Raw genomic sequence first — 21,550 nt, forward strand, 5'->3', positions numbered from 1 at the left:
AAACTGCTAAAACCAAGGCACTGACGCTAAACTGTATGAGCTGGCGTTTTCTGTTCTACTACCATCCACTTGGAGAAAACAACCCTCCCAGAAAGCCAGTGTTACTTAAGGATGACCTCCATGAAGCGGTGGTATTATCTTATTAAATCTCAACCAATGTATACATATCTTTTTAGTATCAGTGTGACAAAATGAGATGTACATATAAAGCACTGTCTGCTGCATATTGACAAACTCAAGTTGTCTTGAGGAAATCACTGTGTTTTTTGAATTGTAGAATATCACCACTTTTTTCATAGAAAAAAACACTTTTACTTGGAAGAATGACTAACAGACAAATTATGGCTATCAACATTTGGTTTGGGCACACATTTTTTTCAAAACGAGGTGAATCTGTAACTTTTAGGAAAACTGACAACTAACAATACCTACCGCCAGTTGATAAAATTTAAGCTTTTAAGTGAAAATGAGAATTTTGGAAAACTCATAATCATGACCATGAGCTTGATAGTGTCACAATATTTAGACTGTTCTGAGGAGATAGGTGATTACATTAAGGAATGTGATTTTTTTTTGATGTTGTATAATGGAATTTGTCTACGTACCTCAGTGAACCACATGATAATGCATAGTGATAAACAAACCAAGCACAGGTTTAAAGATCTATTCAAAATGCAAAATAATCCAATGGATATTAGAGGAACAGAGTACAAATAAGTTATTGATAGGATTCAGATTTCACTTTGCCGCTAACAGTTTTGATGTACCACTAAAGAAAAATGTCAACAATTATCTTCTACCATTCCCACTGCTCAACATTTCATTAGGTTTCCCAATTAAAAAATAATTTCAAAAGGACATGATTCATACAAAAAACATAATTGTCATCACTTGCAAGTAACATAATTATCTACACTAGAAAATTCAAGAAAATATCAAACTGCAAAAACTAATAGCGTTTTGCAACAGGAACAATAAGCAAAAATTAACTGCATCTCCATCTACAGTTACACTTAAATAGGAAATGTAATAGAAAATGTACACTCACAATCAAAAACTATAAGGTATCTAAGCATAGCACTACCATGTCTTGCATGCTATTAACCAAGGACTTGAAAAAATTAAAAACCATATACTAGGTTCATGAAGGGAATATTATAAAGAGAAAAATTATCCCCCAAATTATCCATGACTTCAATAAAGTTATTATCAAAATCTCCTAAACGTTTTATGAAATTTAAACTGATTCTCAAACTCCTATCAAAGAAAATGTCTAAATGTTAAGCTACATTTCATAGTGATGGCAGAGAATAAAAGGTACTCGATGAGAGACATAACAAAAGATCTTCATGAATATTACAAGGAAATCTTAAAAGTTTTTTAAAAAGAAGACTTAAATATATGAAGAAATACACTATTTGCATGAAAAGGAAAACTCAATATTGCGAAGATGTAAATTGTTCCTCATAGTAACTTGTAAATTCAGTGAAAATCCTGGTAGAATATTTTAGGAGACCTGATAAACGGATACTAAATGTGTTTATGCAATAACAGCGAATACTTAATAGCCTTCTCTATGAATCAGGCACTTTTCTAAAAACTTCACACGCAATTCTTTAATACCCATAATAACCATATCTACAAGGTAGATACTATTTCATTCCTATTTTACATATGAGAAAACTGAGGCACATCTTATACAAGGTCAGACAAATAGAACAAAGACTCCTCTCCAGCTGGTCTCCAGTCTCCTAAGCACTATCCCATACAGCCAAGATGTCAAAGTAACTTTGTGGGAGAACAAGATGGAATATGAGGAAGTATCTTCACTATAACTTGACAGAGTGTGGTATTTATGCATAAATATGTAAGTAGACCAATGAAACAAACTGAAGAACGTATAAACAGCCTACACATTTGACTTATGAGAGGACAATTTAGATCAATGGGAAATGAAAGGCAAATCAAACAAATATTCAGAACAAATGAAATAAAATCCCTACTTCATTCCATAAACAATTCCAAGAGGATTAAATGTTAAAATAGAGGCAAAAACCTTAACATGTTTAAAATAAAATTTATGAAAACATTTATAAGCTTGAGGTAGGAAATAATTTCAAACACATAGAGCAAAAACCATAAACTAAGAATGATAAACTTGCCTACGTTAAATTTAACTTCTGTGCAACAAAATACATCATTAAAACAAGTGAAAAGACAGGACAAGTTGGGAGAAGATACTTATTCATAACCAACAAATAGTTAGTATCTAAAATATCGAATAAACTCTTACAAATCAATAACAATCAATACAAATCAATGGCCAACAGCCCAAGAGAAAAATGGTCAGAAGCACAAACAGAATTTCATATAATAAGGAACACAAATCATGAAAAAACATAGGGAAAGATACTCAATCTAACTGGTAATCAGAGAAATGTAAATACAACCTGTGGTGTGTGGAAGGAAACGTTTGAACCATCATGCTAAAGTTGATTATACCCATTTCTCCCCAACTCCACATTGTCAACATTCAGTGAGGTCATGTTAGTACTTGATACTGGCCATGATGGCAATATTTACACTAAGTAAATGAACAAATGCTGCAAATTAGAACCTTTTTGTCAATTGCCAGTTTACCACCATACACACAGACTTATTACTTTAAAGTTTAAAATATAACAATACCAAATATTATTAACAAGGATGTAAAGTAAAGGGAACTCTCATAATCTGCTAATAGGTCTGCAAAGTAATTTAACTACTTGAGAGAATAATTAAGCAGTATTTGTAAAATCAAAGACATATTTATCCTATGACTCAGCAATTCCATTCCTAGCCAAATAGAGAAACTCTTACATGTATGTGCAAGGAGACATGTATAAGTATGTTCACAGCAATATTGATTGCCGTAGCCAGAAAAATCAGAAATATCTTTAATATCCAGCAAGAGGGGAATGCATAAATAAACCATGATGTATTTATATAATGGCATACTATATAGCAGTGAAAATGAGTGAACTAGAAAACCATATACCAACTTAGATAAATCTCACAAATCATTAAGTACAAAAAGCAAGCTGCAGTAGAATAAAGTATAATAGCTTTCATATATAATTTTTAAATATGGAAGCAATACTATATGTTCTATATGGGCTGTATATGTATACATGTATAGTGTATTTACATACATATATATGACATTTTTAAATTACATCAGATTGTTGGGGCACCTGAGTGGCTCAGTTGGTTAAGCAGCCGACTCTCGATTTGGGCTCAGGTCATGACCTCAGGGTCCTGAGATCAAGCTCCATGTTTAATGTAGAGTCTGCTTGAGATTCTCTCTCTCCCTCTGCCCCTCCCCCGCCCCTCTCACATGTGCTCGCTAAATAATAAAATCTTACAAAAAATGACATCAGATTTCTAAAACCTTAAAATATGACAATATCGAGGACATGGGGAAATACTAATTCTCATATGCTGTGAGAGTATGATTTGGCATTATCCACTTAAAGATCAATTTGACAATATTTAGTGAAAATGGAGAAGTGCCTACCTCTTACCTATCAATCTAGGTTTTCAGGTGTATTAACCCAAAGAAAGCTCTTACAAACATACACACAAAAAAATGCTCAATGATTTCCATTACTTTGTGCAAAATTATTTTTACTAGACAAAACAGTGAAAATACTAAAATATGGCTTGAATATAAACCAAATTAATGGCTGTGTTTGCCTTGGAGGAGGAGTTCAAGAATGATCTATAAATGGAATTTGAGAGAAATATCTGTAATGACTTATTTCTTGAAGAAAAAATCTGAAGGAAATGTTATAATATGTTAACATTTGTTAAATTTGGATGGCAGTTAAATGAGTGTTCTATAAGCATTTTTTGTTTGTTCCCTTTTAAAATTTATATGTATTTTTTCATTTTTAAGAGAAAATATATATATATATATATATATATATATATATATATATATCCCTCAGCTTCCTAAAGTTGTTTTTTGGGAGGAAAACCCACTCGACTTGAAATCAAACACCCAGATTGTAATCCAAGCTCTTCTACTAGATAGTTGTGTGAACATGGACAAGTCTCCTGAGTTTTACATGGAAACGTGGCAACTTCCCCACAGAGGATGGTTAGCTGCTACACCCTGAGCTATAGGGCCTCGGGCACTGGCCACCTGTGCGTATTAGTTTGTCAGGACTGCCATAGCAGTGGACCATCACCTACATGGTTTCAACAACAAACGTGTTGTCTCATAGCTCTGCGGACTAGAAGTTCAATATCAAGGGGTCAATAGGATTGGTTCCTTCTAAGGGCTGGGAGGGAAAGATCTGGACCAGACCTCTCTTCTTGCTTTGTGGATGGCTGTCTTGTCCCTACCTCTTTTCACAGTGTCCCCCTTCTGTGCATGTCTGTTCCAATCTACCCCTTCTTATAAGCACACTGGTCATACTGGCTTCAGACCCACCCTCATGATCTCACTTCAACTTGATTACTTCTGTAAAGACTCCATTTCTGAATAAGGTCGTATTGTGAGGTACTAGGCAGTAGGACTTCACATGAATTTTGGGAGGACTCAATTCAACCCGTAAAACCTGCCACACATAGTTGATACTTAGAACGCATATAAACAAAAAAGGATGTTTTAAGAATATAAAGCTCATCCCCAAATAAAAGTGACTTTAATCTATTGATATTAATTCACTGGTCAAATGTTAGGAGGAAGGGCTGATGAATGGTGGGATGAGGTTTTTCATTTCAGCTCCATCCTTTTCAGATGCATTAGGACACCTGTGCTAGTGAGTCCTGTGGCCAAACAAAATGATGGACCTGCCAGCTTCTCATGTGTCATGCACACCAGTGTGCTGGCGGTTGCAGGGTGGGGAGGCATGGAAGATACTGCTAGTAATGCCAAGATCCTATGTTCAATTCCCATCAGAGCCAATTAGCTTCACTCATCCCTACGCGTAACCGGCCACTTTGCTGTTGCCTGCTGACCCACAGAACAGAGGTCAATCAAAAACAGGGCACTGGCTGTTCAAAAAGCCTTGACTTCTATTCTGAATCCCAGAATTTGTAACCTAAGAGCAGGAAAGAGGCAATGGAAGGCTACCTTTATCCCAGTTCAAATGACACTTCTCATGTTATTTCAGACCTCGGTGACATGGTGATTAACATCGTGATATAAAAATCTTCACAGAATTGAACCAATCAATGGGAACAGCAAACTCAGATAAAATGACCTCAAGATGCCATGGCCTGGGGTTAACAACACTCTTCTTGTATGACCACTTTTCTACCTAATTAAAAATGCTATCTTATTAAAATAATTACAACTAAATTTAAACTGAATAATCATTGCTTATATATATTTTATTCCCATTTATCAACCATTCCAGCTTTTTCCTCTGTAAAAGATTACGCATTCTACAGAATAAGCTACTGTAAACTTTACCTCCAAAAAGGCCTATTATGTCTCTCTTTTGTTTCTTGTTTCCTTAGGTCAAATCTTGGTTGTAAATAAAGACAAGGGCTTCACATTCAGACACAGAAGACAGTAATAACATTCCCAGTTTCTCATGAAAGCATTCCAAACTTCTAAGTTCTTCCTCTTTAAAGTGAGAAACTCTTAGCTTCCTTCTGCTTCAGGTACTCTAAGCTTTAGAAATGATATGGATTATAACGTAGAGAAATCAGCTAGGAATACACTGGATTCTTCAATACATAGATATAATTTGGGGGGGGCATTATTTGCAATTTTCCCCTTGTTAGTATCCTCAGAATGCTGACCACAGAGCCTGTGTATGAGAGTACTCTTGATTGCAAGTAATAGAAACCTACTCCAATCTAAAAAAAACTGGGGATTTTTGACCTCTCATAATACCAAAGTCTACTTCAGGCACTACTGGATCCAGGTGCTTGAACTTCAGGCACCTGTCCCTTCCCTATTCTCAGGTCTATTAAGATAGGCTCTCCTCAAATGGTGACACAGAGCTCCAACAGGAGCTCTCAAATCACTTCCTACCAGTTTAGCAACACCAGAAACAAAAGATAAAACTTCTCTTTTCCAAAATTTCCAGCAGGAATTCCAAGTTTCATTATGACCTGCCTATCCTTGAAGCATAGTATTGTATAGTATAGCATAGTATAGTAATCAGTGTATCTAAGCAGATGTGGGTTTCTCATCTGCATGTGTTATCCAGGTACCACCCCCAGAACCTAGCAGAGGGATCAAACTCCACCCCAACCACATGGATAGAAATGGGTGAGAACCGGTACCCCCAAAGGAAAATTGAGGTGCTGTTATCAGAAGTGGAAATGGCAGGCAAAACCAATAGACACCTATTGTCAGAGTCTTAAGTTGTTATTTCAGAAAAAAATACTATTAGTCACAAAGAGGGCGGAGTCAAAGATGGCAAGCTCAGTACAAACTCATCATCATAACTGGAAAAAATTAATTAAAAATCCATTTTCTACTGCTGGAGGGTCAGCACTGCATTGTCATATGGAAACGTAATTATGATAAGTCATAGTGATTTATCAATTGAAAGCAGCTCAGTAAGTATGAGAAAACAGCAAATGAAGAGCGACTCTGGAAGGCTATTTAACTCATTCCCCAGCCACTGATAAAATCATACCTAAGCCTTCAATTTTTGAAGACCTGCAGAAACAAGGTACTATCATAATCATTCCATTATAATTCCATTATTAAGAAAAACGATATACGTTTCCTCTCTAGCCCTCTCCATGCAAGGGAATACCTCCATCTGTACATGTCATTAATTAATTTTTTGGTAACAATTAGCTTCAATGCTCCTGTGAGGACTGCTAATCTTTCACCAGGGTAAAATGAGGCACTTGGATAAAAATGTTGCTTCTGGGAGGCAGGAATGCCTAGCCCTGATAAGAACTTTTGGATCAAAAGTGTTCCCTCACCCCAAGGACTATTCACGTGCAGTTCAAAAGGCTATAAAAGAGATGACCTCACTAGGTGGGCTCTTTCAGCTGCCAATTAGGACAACTCTCCTATTTGAAACATGGCCCTTTGGTTTATCTGTTCGGTGGTAGAGTCAGTCACACAAATCAGGCATTTTTTGCTCCTGCTGTAATACTCTATCATAATTAATGACAGTGTCACACTGTACTTAATGTAAATTAATTCTACGTTTGTCCAAATAACCCAATACGATTTAAGTTTCCTGCATAGCCAGGTTTTTGAATGCATTATCTGTAAGATGGAAAAGACATTCCTCCACAGAGGGTTTTTTTTTTTTTTTAATCAGAAATTAAATAAATAAAGGGCTCACCATATGTGCAGCCCGGGCCATTGCTTGCAGCATTTAGCAGGGTCAGATTATCAAGTTTCATTATTTGATACATTTTTCAGGCTTGCAACAGAGTCGCAAAGAATTGATGGGAGCAGCAAATTCATTTTAAAATGGGTTTATCGCTTCATCAGGTATTCATTTAAGCAGAATCCACAGCCTAACTGGATCTCTTTGGCCCTATGTGACATGTTTTTCCAAATGGAATGATAATAAGTATAGAGAGATAATATGTAGTTAAAGACTTCCCATCTCCACGAGGCACCCAGATATTCAAAGAAAGAAATTACTTTCATTCTCAAACCACTGCTCACTAGAGGATCAATGGCCAGCTGTTTCAGGGCCCTGCTAAAGAGGAATCTAGAGATGCCACAATCCTTTTGGTTTGAGGCTAATAGCTACCTTATAGAGAAACCGTCATAAGGGACTTAGTTTCTGGTGAGAAAAAAATTATAAATTGAGCATTAAATAAGTATTATAATACATTTTCTTAGAGCTACTAAACCAGATCCAATAGGAAAATGACAGAAATTAGTTGAGAAAATAAAATTACGATATCAAAAAAGTGTTAAGAAACTTCAAGCTATTTCAGATTTCCAGAATATCATAAATTACGCAGGCGATATGCACACCAATCCAAAGTCTACAAAATTCAACTTCTAGTCTCAGAGATTGTTAATTCACCGAGTTCTTGTAGAATGTCTCCCATTCAATGAACTCTATCATGACCTCCCCAGAAAATTCACTTCAACATACAAACTGTTGATTTTCCAAATACATATTGACATTATATTTGGAAAATATAAAAAGCTACAGGTGATGCAGTGGTATGTACAATTGCTTTATATCACAAAGGCTTCTTAGTTAATAGACTTCATGCTTATGTTATCATCTGAAATACCATGGACACAATAATGTGTAAAAAGTCGCCCTTATTACTGATAATGCTATTTTGAAGATCTGCTTAGATCTGCTACGTAAGTGTACTAAGAATCCTGGCCTCAGGCATCAGTGTTTTTTAAAACTACCTAGGTGCTTCCAGTGTGCAGCCCAAAAGGCAATGGTTTGGAGCAGTGGTTCTCTAAGTGGGGTGCCTGGAGCAGCAGCCCCAGCATCACCTGGGATGTTGTCAGACATGCAAATCAGGTTCCCATCCAGAACTACTGAATCAGAAACCCTGGGGGAACTGGCAGTGGAGCAGATGGTCCAGGTGATTCTGATGAACGCTGAACCACGGAACTAACATAATAAAAAATTATTAAAAAATAATAAAATAAAGATTACATCTTAATTAAAAAATAAATAAATAAAATTTGAAACAGCCCATCTAGAGAAAAGTTGGGATCTGCAGAGCAGACACTTACCTAGGACTGTCACCTCTCATTGGTCCAAAGTGGAAAGTCCAGAAAGCCAGGGGTGGATCCAGGCTTTGAAGAGCTTGAAGTCAGTACAATTTTAAGACCTTTTTCAAGAAACCCAAGACATACAAAATTAGGTACAAAGTAAATATCCATTTAGGATGAGAGAAATCACAAGTTTTAGAAATTTCATGCTAATGAGTGTTACGTACTGTAACATAATGCTTTTATTATTTCCTGAGACTCCCCTCTAACATTCTTTACCTGCATTTCTTTTCATAGAATACTCTTTCATTGCCTTTTCATAGCAAAAAGTGTATAATATTTTCAACAGGGATAAAAATAATGATTCATTCTTTCCTCTAGTATGATGATTTCTTTTTCTTTTTCTTTTTTTTTTTTTTTTTTTCTTTTTGAGTTTAGGAAAGGTGTCTTAGAGGTGGTTGCTGAATTTGGGAGGACCTCTATCAGAGGAAACCTCTATTTTAGGGCATTGTAGGTATTACACTGCAGCAACTAACCTTAAATACTCTTTGAAGAGTCTCTAACCAAAGTCTTACAAGCAGTCATTGCAGATGAGGGGAGTAATGCTTTATTCACTTTATGCCAAATCTACCTTGTACAGACCCTTGATAAATTAACTCCCCCAATCAGCCCACCACCGAGGTAACTCATTCTACTTCTGCAGAGAGGAAGAGGAGAGGGTACAGAGTGCTAGGAGCATTTAGGAAAAATTCCTCCTGATGAAAACAAGATGAAGAGAATATTTGTTCCCCGGAAAGAGAAGGGCAGCTTCAGGGGTATCTACACATGGAGAAATGTGTGCATTCAACTGAGGTCACATGACCAGATTCCCTTCTATTTCTCTAAAAAGTGTGATGCTTTAGCTTCTGAAACTGGGAAGTCCCAACGGGGTCTAGTCTAATTTTACAGATATCAAAGTCAAGTCAAGATGTATACTGATGGCATTGAGTGCCAAAGCCTGTTCCCTACTTTGGTGAGGCTTGACTGTTCAAAAATAGAGTCCTGAAGATCTTAACCAGATATATCCTGGGTGAGAATTCTCATTTGGACAAGGTTCAAAATGGGTATTTAATTTGGTTTACTCTCAAATCATCAAATAAGAACATGGGATGTACGGAGGACAAAGATGAAAACACTGATAAAAGCAGTCAATAACATGGCCTCCCTTGCCGCCTCTTTGGGGTGCAGCTGAGGACAGTGAACTAACCATCACTTGAAAAGAGCTTGAACTGTGGATTTGCTGCTTTTTATACCCCCAGCCACTTCAGCACTCAGAATCACATTATTTAATAAATAAAAAAACAGTAACTCTGCCCCTTAGGGAATACTTGTCCAGGTTTCAGTTCTTAAAATTCCTGCCGGCTAGCACAGAGGCAACTTCTCTTTATAGGCACCTACTTTATGGACTCAGGAGCTTTCCATATTTGTCTACTCATGGGCAGAGGGCCTGGAGCATAGCAAGTGTCCAACAAATATTTGTAAAATGAATGAATAGATAAGCTTAACGTTTGCACAATGACAGGATGGGATAAGTACGTATATGAGAAATAAAAAAGTGTACCTGGTACAGTGTTCTATTTTCATTTGATGGCTTAATAAATAGCTGCCTAAATGAACACCTGTTTACAAGCAGTCTTTTATCAGTATTTGTCTGCTTTTAGGCTTAAAAAAAAAAACAATGAAAAAACTTTCTCCTTGGGAAACTCAAGAATGGCTTAATGAAGTAGGTGGCATTTTGGATGGGCCTTGAAAGATGGAATTTGACAGATGACATGTTTTAGAGAGCTATTCCAGATGGAGACAGCCTCATTAGCAGAAGACACAGGAGTAAGAAGGCATGTGGCATGTTTGGAGAAGAGCAGCGATACGGTTTAACTGAAACGCAGGGTGCCTGAAGGGGAGAAAACTGCACTCAAAGTTTGGGTCTGGAGAATCAATCTGAAGAGTTAGGATTTCTTTCAGTAGGAATGTGGGTACCACAGAGAGTTTTCAAATTTTGATGAAAGTTGAAAGTGACATATCAGAACTGTACTTTAAGAAGATGTACCTGCCATCAAAAATGTAGCAAGAGCTAAAGAGAATGACTGCAGACCCGTAAGATGAGCTAGGATGTTAAAGCAACAATCCAAGTACAAAGCATGAAATCTTAACGAGGATGGTGGCTCTGGAAATAGAAAGGAGAAGATGAATGCACAGGACAAGGTGGGGGAAGCTTCTGCCTAATGTCTCAAGCAGGAGAATGAGTGAATAGGGGTAAACAGGACAATAGGACATGGAGAAGGAGACATTCAAGGAAGCTCTGAAGTTTAAAATCTGAAATTGTCATAGTAAATTTTCTGAGAATATACTGCATAATTTCCAAGGGTTGATCGTAAGGACAGGCCAGCAGACCACTGGATGACTGGTCTGGACCTTTGGAAGTCACCTCCAGACCTAAACCTAAGCTCCATAAAGACATGAACTGTCTGTTTTCTTCACCACTAAACACTCAGCACATAATCTGGTACCCACTAAGAGTAGTTATTTAAGAAATATTTGCTAGATAAAAGAATCAAGATTATATCTAGAATCAATTGTAGATTATATGAATGAAGATTATAGTATAGAATCAATGGAAAAGACAGTCAATGTGTAAATTAGGGAAAAGGTTCAAACACGGAACCTTAAATAATAAATTACACTTTGCAAGAGGAAGAAAACCACGTAGGGTCCAGCAGCAGTCCTAGACAGTGTTGAGATATGGCAATAACTCCCAACACTAAGACTGAGCAGGGTATGACTGACATGCTTAGAGTTCACCGGAAGAGAGGAAAGAAGTTGTACCTAGGATGTTCATGGACCGTGGAGCAAAATTTGCAACATTAGAAGTTGATCCTGTTTTTAAAGAATTATGATCAAAAAGGGATGGGGAAGGTTGAGTCACCCATGATAATTCTACTGAATGATCACGCTTTCTGGGTAATCTGTGGTGGAAGAGTTTGGGATATGTGAATATCTTGATGCCACAGTGACCTTTTTATAAGACTATAAAAACTCAGTTTAAAACCTTCCAATGATTTCCCTTTACGCTTAGGAAAAATCCAAACAGCCTAACATCATTCACATAACTCTACAATATCTGTTCTCTGCCGATGTCTCATTTTGTGCCTCCATGTCCTATAGCCTGCCATCTTCAGTCACCCCAAATAGGCTCTGCTCCCTCCCCTTTTTCTGACTGGAACACCATCCTTTCAACCACAACATCTTTGCCCCAACCATTTGCTCTATCTAGTTAATATTTACTCATTCTTCAATTTCAGTTCAAACATCACTTCTTCAGGGAAAAATTTTCCCCTCTCTTTAGGTTTGATTCCTCTGCTATATACTATTAGAGTCCCAAGTATCTTCACTTTACAGCCTTTATTATAGTTTATTAGACACTTTTTGTCTTCTTTTTAAAGTATCATTCTCTGATAATCTACCGTCATCTCCATGAGAATAGCATTGGCTTTGGTTCACTTTTATACCCCTGACATCTAGCAGAGTGACTGGCATATAACGATGGTTTACAAAATAATAGTTAACTTTCCCATATATATTAAATATTTACTAAATCCCAGATATTGTTCAAAGTGTTTACATGAATCGAAGGCAGTGGAATGTGATATAAAAAGCGTGGACTTGGGAACTGACAAGCTGGCTTCAAACCTCAACTTTACCATTTAGTAAGCTTGTAGACTCAGGAAAATTAATGAATTCTCTGTACCCCAGCTTCCTCATCAATAAAACAGAGAAAACATAGAGCTGCATGATGATTTGTTAATGGAGAACCAAAGACATTAATTAACTGGACCACGGTCTGAAAGCTGCAGGCCACAGGGCTGGGAACCAAACCCAAGTAATCTCAATGTGCTATTAACCACCAAATAAGAGAATAATTGGATACAGTTGACCCTTGGTCAATGGGGGGGAGGGGGGAGGGTGCTGACCCACCCAACACAGTCCAAAACTGTATCTTTTGACTCCCCAGAAACTTAACTACTAATAGCTTACTATTGACCAGAGTCTTACCAATAACATCAACAAATACTTAATGTATATTTTCTATGTTTTATATATATCATATACTGTATTCTTATAATTAAGCTAGAGAAAATATTAAGAAAATAAGAGAAAATACATTTATGGTACTGCATTTATTGGGGGGAAAAAAACCCATATAAGTGAACCTGCACAGTTCAAAACCATCTTGTTCAAGGGTCAACAGTGAATCATATATTAACATAAATTCCATCTCTAAAATTACTATATAGATAGGCAGAGACAGCCATAAGCACCTGCACCTACCCTTCACGTCTACCCTGCTCTTTCCTTTTCTTCAAAGTGATAAGTAGGCCATTAGGCCTGGACCCATGAGAAAATATCCCAAGAAGTAAAATCAAGCCAGGATTATCTTTTCCATAAATGTGGAAGTCAAAACTAGAAGAGTAAGACCAACAGGTGGATCAGAGTGAACTGGTGACAAACGCCGCTGCACTTGTGCCTTAAGTGGAATGCCACTTCACTAACCAATTTCAAATGTCACTCCTTTGCACGTACATACCAATATGCTTTAATATTTATCACTTAATAAACACATGAAAGATTGCACAAAATCTGTGTCCAATGATCCTTGATGACAAAGCATTAGTGACCCGATCCTTTTCTAGACATAATGATATTTTGCTCCAGTAGCATACTGCTGTATCTCCCATGAAACAGTAAGGCACTCATGCATAAAATTAATACAGTAAGCTTTCCAGGCAGTGATAAATTTGGAAGCAGGCCCACAGAATCATTTCATCCCTCTTGAAGGCAGATTTCCTATAAAACCTTGAGTCACCTACATCTTGACTTGTAAGGCTCTTTTGAAAATTATGTCATCATCTCTCATGAAACCCAATAGGGCATGTGCAGTCAAGGTGGAAATAAAGGGGACAATGAAGCTGTTGAGGAGATGCTTAGAAATATGACCACTTCATTTTATGTGGAAAAGGCAATTGATCTCTAAGCATTGAGACAGCTTTCGACTTGCCCTTTGCTATTAAGTTATCCTCACCACGCTGCTCCTTTCCGTTCCCCTGGGTATAAATGGGTCTTGAATTCTCTTGTTTTATGTAGGGGTAGCTGAAGGTGATTTTATGCCTTGACAACCTTTGACAAGCAGCAGTATCAAGAGTATCATCATGGAAAAACAGGGTTTTCTTGATTTTGCCAGTAATCACTAAAAAGTACCTCTGCTTCCGAAAGCATCAGTCTCATGAGGACATTCACAAACAAACCCTGTGTGTCCTCACGAACATGTCTGAGTCACCCAAACAGTGAACCCTGCTACTGAGGTTTGAAACAAGTACTCGGAAGATTTTGAAACCTGAACACTGAACAATGTTACATCAAAAAATTATCATTTAGAGGTTTTGAAGAAGAGGGAAGGTAACCATTGCTGCATGGACCCCATTAGACCTTCCTGACAGGAGGAAAATGAAAAGCGTGGTTTGTTTAGGGAACACATTGTTCATTTGCCATGTAAGTCATACTACACTGGGGTAGCACCTGAGAAAAATAAGGGATTCTGGTTGAAATTATATAATTTATCACTGATGGTTGGTTTTACTTGGCCAGACTCAAAACATCTTCAGTTATGAACTTCCGATATCTGTTATGGTATTTTTTTTTATTCTTACTGAGACTCTGGTTACCAACGTGAGTTTTTAGAATGCATGTGTCTCATGTAGCTACTGCACAGAGTAAATTATATATGCAGTGTGCTTGATGGATGCACTTTAATCTTGTTGGTATTTGATGCTCCTTGTGTCATTTCGAAGAAGAAAATGAAAAACAAACATTGTCTTGGAAGGTTCTCTCTCCAAAAGGGGAACTGGCTAACATTCCCTTTTTACCCCTTACAGGTAGGGGTCCTGAATCACAGAAGAGTAGTTTACATAGTAAATTGATACCAGGAGTCTCCATGGAGAAGGAAAGGCAAGCTAACACCCCCCCCCCCCCCAGGGAATTCTAAGGAGCAGAAATGTGATCTTGTTTTTGTATAACCAAAGCATTAATATTAATAGTAAGTCAGGTGTACTTGCTTAGCAAGCAACTCTACTCCCTAAGGTGTTCTCACAGCACTGACAATCCCTACCCGGCATTCTGATTGTTTCCTTACTTTGAAGTCCAGGCACCAGGATGCAAGCCTTTTCTTGGGAGAGTCCTCCTTTTCCTTACAGGTCAGGACAAGCCCCACTCACCCTTCAATTCCAACGCATACTTTGTTCCAGAGTTAAACAGGGATTTCCCTTCCTCCATTCCTAAGGGCTCTTTTTTCTCTATTTTCCCCATCCTAATATTGTGCTGAAATATATAATTTCCAATAGTAATAGTCCTCCATCCCTGAATTACGGGAACTTAGGTTAAGTATTAACTGAAAAATAATAAATTTAAGTGTACATATAAAGTTTCCCCACAAAAAACCAAAAACAAACCACACAAACTACCAGAAGAGAAACTGCTTTCCACTCTGCCATGATCAGATTTCCATTATCATCAGCATTACTTTGCACCTCCCACTTCTTAGTGGTACGGGTCTTTGAAATTTGGAGAAAATAAATGAGAAAATATTGTAATTAGTGATAATTAACATAAGGTGCATTGTTCAGAATGGTAGCTTTTTATGTGTCACAACGTGTATTGACTTATAAAGCATTTCAATAACAATTAAGATTATCCTGTTTCGTACACTGTAAATAAATCATCCTAAAAAGCTACACATAAACATTGGAGCTGCCACAACACACACTGAATCATTTTAGGATTATGAGGGTTTCAGTTTCTTAGCCTCTGTTTTGGCTTTTTCAAGGAAGATCAGATCTCTGTGCAAAACGGAAATAAGGATTTTCTGTCGGTGGGGGGGAATGGGTTGGTTTTTATTTATTTATTTATTTATTTTAGTGGGAATCAGAACAGATGTAAGCTCACTTAAATCTACAGCATTCTTTTCCCTCCCTAATAATTGCATCTTAAGGTAGGCATACACAAATAATTCTCAATATAAGAAAAATAAGTTTTTATCTGCTTAGAACCCTAATGCACTAGAATGTTAAACCTGAAATATTTTAAAGTTCACGTTGTCTACCTTGATCATTTTATAAACGAGGAAGACCCAAAGAGAGAAGTGGTTTGCAAAACACAGTAGGAAAAAAAAAAGTTGTATAAATGTAAAGGAAATATCTGTTAAAAGTAATGTATCGAAGTCTCATATTCATTCACCATTTTCACTAAAATATCAGTAAATGTTTTTAAATATGAACTCGAAATGCAAAAAGAATGAGAAAGGAGGCAGCCTGTACGTGAGAGATTTCACAGATTTCTAGAATGCAGAGAGCTGGATGACGAAAGCGTAATTAATGGAACAAGGCAGAGGGAGCCCCCTGCTCAGGGTTAGCATGTGTGGTCCATGGCAGAAGGCACAGGAAGTCTGAGGGTGTTGGAAGTCCAGCAGACCCAGAGAAAACCTAGCCCTGCATGTAGGAGAGAGACAGATGGTTTTACAAGAAAGGGTTTTGGAATAAAAGGTGAGTGTCAATAAAATAGACGTTTTGAGAAGGAGTGGCAGTGTATATGACAAGGAAGTCACATCAAGATAAAAACAGAGCTAATTTGAAATGACGGGGGGGGGGGGGGAGGTGACAGTGAATCATAATTAGCAGTCAGCCCTATCCCAAAGCAAGATATTTTAGAATCGTTCAGATAATTCAATTTAACAAACATCTATGGAGCATTTATTATAGACAAAGAACTGTTGGAGTTACAAGTTGAATAAGAAAAAGGCCTTATCCTCCAGGAGTTTAGGTCTGGTGAGAGACACAAACATATACACAGCTAGTTATAATGTCATAGTAACACACATTCCACAGGAATAGTGCAAGCAACTTGCTGTGGTAGCTCAAAAAGAGAAAGGTGGTTCAGATTGTGGACCCAGAAAGATTTTATTAGACTTTAGCCTTAAAACACATGTAGGATTCAATAATTCAGAAAAGGTGGCAGGAAAGCCATTCGTGAGGAAATAATAGGAAGAGCTAAGTCATATATGCTAGGAAGAAACCCTTGTGTTCGGGAATTATGAGTGGAATGGTAAGCATCAACCATGGAGAATGCATGTGCCAGATCGTGGAGAGCCTGGGATCCCAGAGAAAGAAATTTGGATATATTTAAAAAGCTTACGTGGCATTGAGCCATTGAATATATATGGTAGAGGAGAAAAGTAATCATATTTTTAAAATCAACCTAATAAAGGTAGGATTCACATCCAGTAAAACGCACCTCTTTTAAGGGAAGGCTTTGACAAGGGTTGACAATGTACATTCTTACGTAACCACCATTCTAATTGAGATATAGCACATTTCCATTACCCCAAAAGTTCCCTCAAGACTTTTCCCAGCCAGTCCCTCCATTCTCCATCCAGGCAACCATTTGATCTGATTTCTATCACTATAGATAAGTTCTGTCTGTTCTGCAAATTTATATAAATAGAATTATACAGTACGTAGTCTGGCTTAGTGCCTGGCTTGATTCACTCAGCATAAGGTTTCTTGAGCTTCATTTCGTCTTGCTGCTCCTTGCCCACATACCTCAAGAGGAAGCTCCTCCAACAGAACTTGCCCATTTTCACAGATCCTATATGCAGCCTCTGTTCCACTCTATTGTTGTATAATAAAGCACCCCAAAACTTAATGGCTTCAAAGAGCAACAAGCATTTTTTTCCCTCAGGAATCAGCATATGGGCAGAACCTGATGAGAACAGCTCATCTTTGCTCCACACAGCATCAGTGGGGCTGGAGTATTTACTTCCAAATGACTTACTTGCATCACAGGCCAGTTAGGGCTGTCTTCTGGCTGAGAGCTTGCCCAGGGCTGGCAGTTGGGGACCTTAGTTCCTCTCCCATGTGGCCTCTCCACAAGGCTGCTTGGGCTTCCTCTCAGCATGGCAACTGGGTGCCAAGAGCTAGTTTTTTTAAGAGATGAAAGTAGATGTTGCCGATTTTTTAAGGCCTGGCCTCAGAAACTGACACACCACCACTTTCACTGTATTCTGTTAGCGAGGCAGTAACAGAATTCATCCAGAGTCAGGGGGCAGAGACATGGACTCTCACCTCTTGAGGAGGAAAATACCAAAGAATTTGCAGACATTTTCAATCTAACATACCTTCCCAGTCAAGGAAGAGGTCTTTTTAATTAAACATTTATTCAACAGAACAGGAAACCTACACTAGCCATCGACACAAATTAGCCTAGTCTTGTCAGACACTGGATGAAAATAAATGCAGGAGAGAGAATGACCAAGATGGACAGACAGAGTAACAGTGGGGGAGACAGAACTGGTACAAATAATTGCAAATACCTTGTTTCCATTCTAATGAACCTCTAATTATCCCCAAAGATAATAGAATAGGACATCCATAGAAGAAGCACAGGTTTGTGTGTGTGTGTGTGTGTGTGTGTGTTTTAAAAGGAATCTGAGAACAAGAATGGATTCCTGGAAATTACATACATATATGTAATTACCAAAATATAAAATTCACTAGAGAGATTAAATCTAAGAATGGATATGGCTGAAGACCAAGTTAGACATCTGAAAGATAACACAAAAATAAATCACTCGGAATTTAAAGCTAGAAGACAAAATGATGAAGCAGAGGAAAATTAAAGCACACAGAGGCTAGATCCAGAAGGCACAACATCTGTCTCCTAGGCGTTCCATAAGGATAATACAGAAAATTAAAGCAAAGAGATGAGCAAAGCAAAGAAAAAATTTCCCTAAAAATTACACACATTTCAGATTGAAAAGTCATCCAATGTCAAGAAGAGTGAATGACAGAAGGTTCCAACTTAGGCATTTTCGGGTGGAATTTCTCAAGTGTGAGACGAAGAGCAAGCTCTGAAAGCCTTGGGTGTGGGGAGGGCAAAGTTGATAGTAAAAAGAATCCAGTGAACGTCAAACTTAACAACATGGAACTCTGAAAGAAGTAATGCCTTCAAATGTGTGAGGAAAAAGGACTTAAACTTATAATTTTATGGCTAGCCTATCAAGCAAATGTGTGGACAAAGGAATTACATTTTCAGACTTGTGAGGACTCAGAAAACTCATGCTCCAAGACACTTTCTGAAAACAGTGCTTAAAGTTATATTCCCACAAAAATGAAGAAATCCAAGAAAAGAAATGGAGCCTAAGAAATAGTAAAAAAATCTCAAGAGTGCAATGAGAGGATATCCCAGGAGTATAGCAGTAAAGTAGGTCAGATTATAATAACAAGTCCCTTGGAAGAATGATTCAATCACATTTCTTAAAGAATATGGAAAATTGTAAGAGTTTCACAAAAAAGAAAACAATGCATTTAGAAATTCTGGGAAGAAAAAAAAAGCTCTATAAGAAAGTCATGTCCAAATAGGAAGCCACCTATTGAGTAAAAGAAGAAAGAATCCATTTGATTTAAGATTGATTGATTGATTGATTTGAAAGAGTGAGCGAGAGAGAAAGAGCGTGCACGAGTGAGAGACAGAGGGAGAAGCAGACTCCCCAGTGAGCAAGGTGCACAATGCAGGGCTCCATCCCAGGACCCTGGGTTCATGATCTGAGTCAAAGGCAGAAACTTAACCAACTGAGCTGCCCAGGCACCCCAAGAATCCATTTGATCTTAACACGGAGAAGATTCTCCTTCAAATAGCACAGTTTAGTGACATAGCATTGTATTTCCTGCTCTCTGCATCTAATAGGGAACTTCTTGCTTTAGTTCTGCAACAAATAAAACTCCCATAACCCTATTATGTAATGTTTATTGTTTTAAGTCTTATAATTAACCTATGGACAAATGGATCCAAAATCCTACAAAAAATATTTTTCAAATATATATATTTATAGCTCTCTCTCGAGGATGTATATAGAAAAATGTATATTTTTTATATATCTATGCATGGGCAATATCTATAGCACGTATAAGTCTGTCCTAATACTCATCCCTATTAAAAACAAAAAGTCAGTGAAACAGCTGACCAGGAGTGAAGAGTGGCAGAGAGTACAGCTGTGCTCATTTCCTAATTTTACATCAATAAAAACTGCTTAAAATTAATGGTTCAAAAAGCCAGAGGTCTAGGTATACAATTTACAGTTCTAGAGTAATAAGTAATTAGAAGAACTAACAGAATAGTACTTTAAAAATCCAGAAGTTAGTGAAAAGTAGCATAGTTACCCTAAATTCCTCAGTTTTTCTAGTGGTTGGTATAAAGATGTTACTTAAAGTTATTAAGTAAAAAAATACATTTAAAAACATGCCATTTGGCACTGTTGAGGTAACGAACTTTTTCGAGGAGGTAGGAGTGGGATGGGAGCCCTACTGCCCCCACCCCCAGGAAGGGAGCAGTTTTTGTTTTTGTTTTTGTTTTAAGCAGCTCTCCGGAACTGAAAGTAAATCCCTCCTGCCAGGCGGCTGGGGACCGAGCTCCTGGGTCCCCGAGGGGGACCTGGGGGCTGCGCTGTAGTGTCCACTGCAATGAGCAGCTGTTTGTGAACAACAGCTCATATAAACGGGATGCAATAATTGGGGTTTTGTTCTACGGAGATTTTCTATATTGCTCGATAATTACGAGGTAGTTCTTTCTCATTTGTACTAAAAATATTAGTGTTTGAAATAGCATGGAAATAATTTCAAATAATTATTTCCAACATGAATATCTTTTTGTAATACTCTCTTACAACCATATGCAATTAGGACATATTTGCTCAAATTCCCCAGAACATAAGACTTCTTCTTCTTATGCAAAATGAAGCTTTAAAATGTGTGAAAATCTCATCTCTCCTAATTACAAATTCTCCGTTAAATTTATTCTACTTCTACTCTGTATCATGAAAATAGTACATATTCAATTCTATCGCTTCACCTATAGGATACAGCAAATTTTGCTAATTCTGTTTCTACTAGATTTATAATTATTGTAACAGAGTATGGGTTGACATTCATTTTCACTCTATGATTTTTTTAAATAATACCTTTATAGTTTTTACAAATTACACATATTCAAAAAATGCTCAACAATGATAGGAAAGTATAAAGAATAAAGCAATCGCTTAAAGTCACACCTCTCAGAAATGCTAACATCACTCTAGATATCTCCCTGGACAGATGGATAGATGAATGATAATAGAAAAACGTTTAGAGGTGCCTGGGTGGCACAGCGGTTAAGCATCTGCCTTCGGCTCAGGGCGTGATCCCAGCATTATGGGATCGAGCCCCGCATCAGGCTCCTCCACTAGGAGCCTGCTTCTTCCTCTCCCACTCCCCCTGCTTGTGTTCCCTCTCTCCCTGGCTGTCTCTCTCTCTGTTGAATAAATAAATAAAATCTTAAAAAAAAAAAGAAAGAAAAAGAAAAACATTTAAATAAATGGGATAACGTGTACATATTACTTTACAGACTCTTTTCTTCACAAAATAATGACTATGTGTCAAATTTTAAAAATATTTGTGACAATCATCATCGGGTCCCTTAAAGGGTCTCATTCAAAAATCACTGTGCTGTGACCTAGTCTTTTTCCAGTTTAAACAACCCAAATAAAATTCTAAGTTTTCATATTTGTTTTGTTTGCATAATAAAAACACTGCTAACATAAACATTTACAATGTGTCTGGCACTATGTTAAGCACTTTTATAAGGGTTATATCATTCAGTGCTTCCTGTATACCCATAAAAATTTGAGTCTGAATAGAGAGGGTAAGCCACATGTCTGAGGTCACACAGCTAAGTATGGAACCGGATCTGAACCTAGGC

The sequence above is a fragment of the Ursus arctos genome, unplaced genomic scaffold (genome assembly GCF_023065955.2).
Source record: "Ursus arctos isolate Adak ecotype North America unplaced genomic scaffold, UrsArc2.0 scaffold_1, whole genome shotgun sequence".
In the NCBI taxonomy this organism is placed as follows: Eukaryota; Metazoa; Chordata; class Mammalia; order Carnivora; family Ursidae; genus Ursus; species Ursus arctos.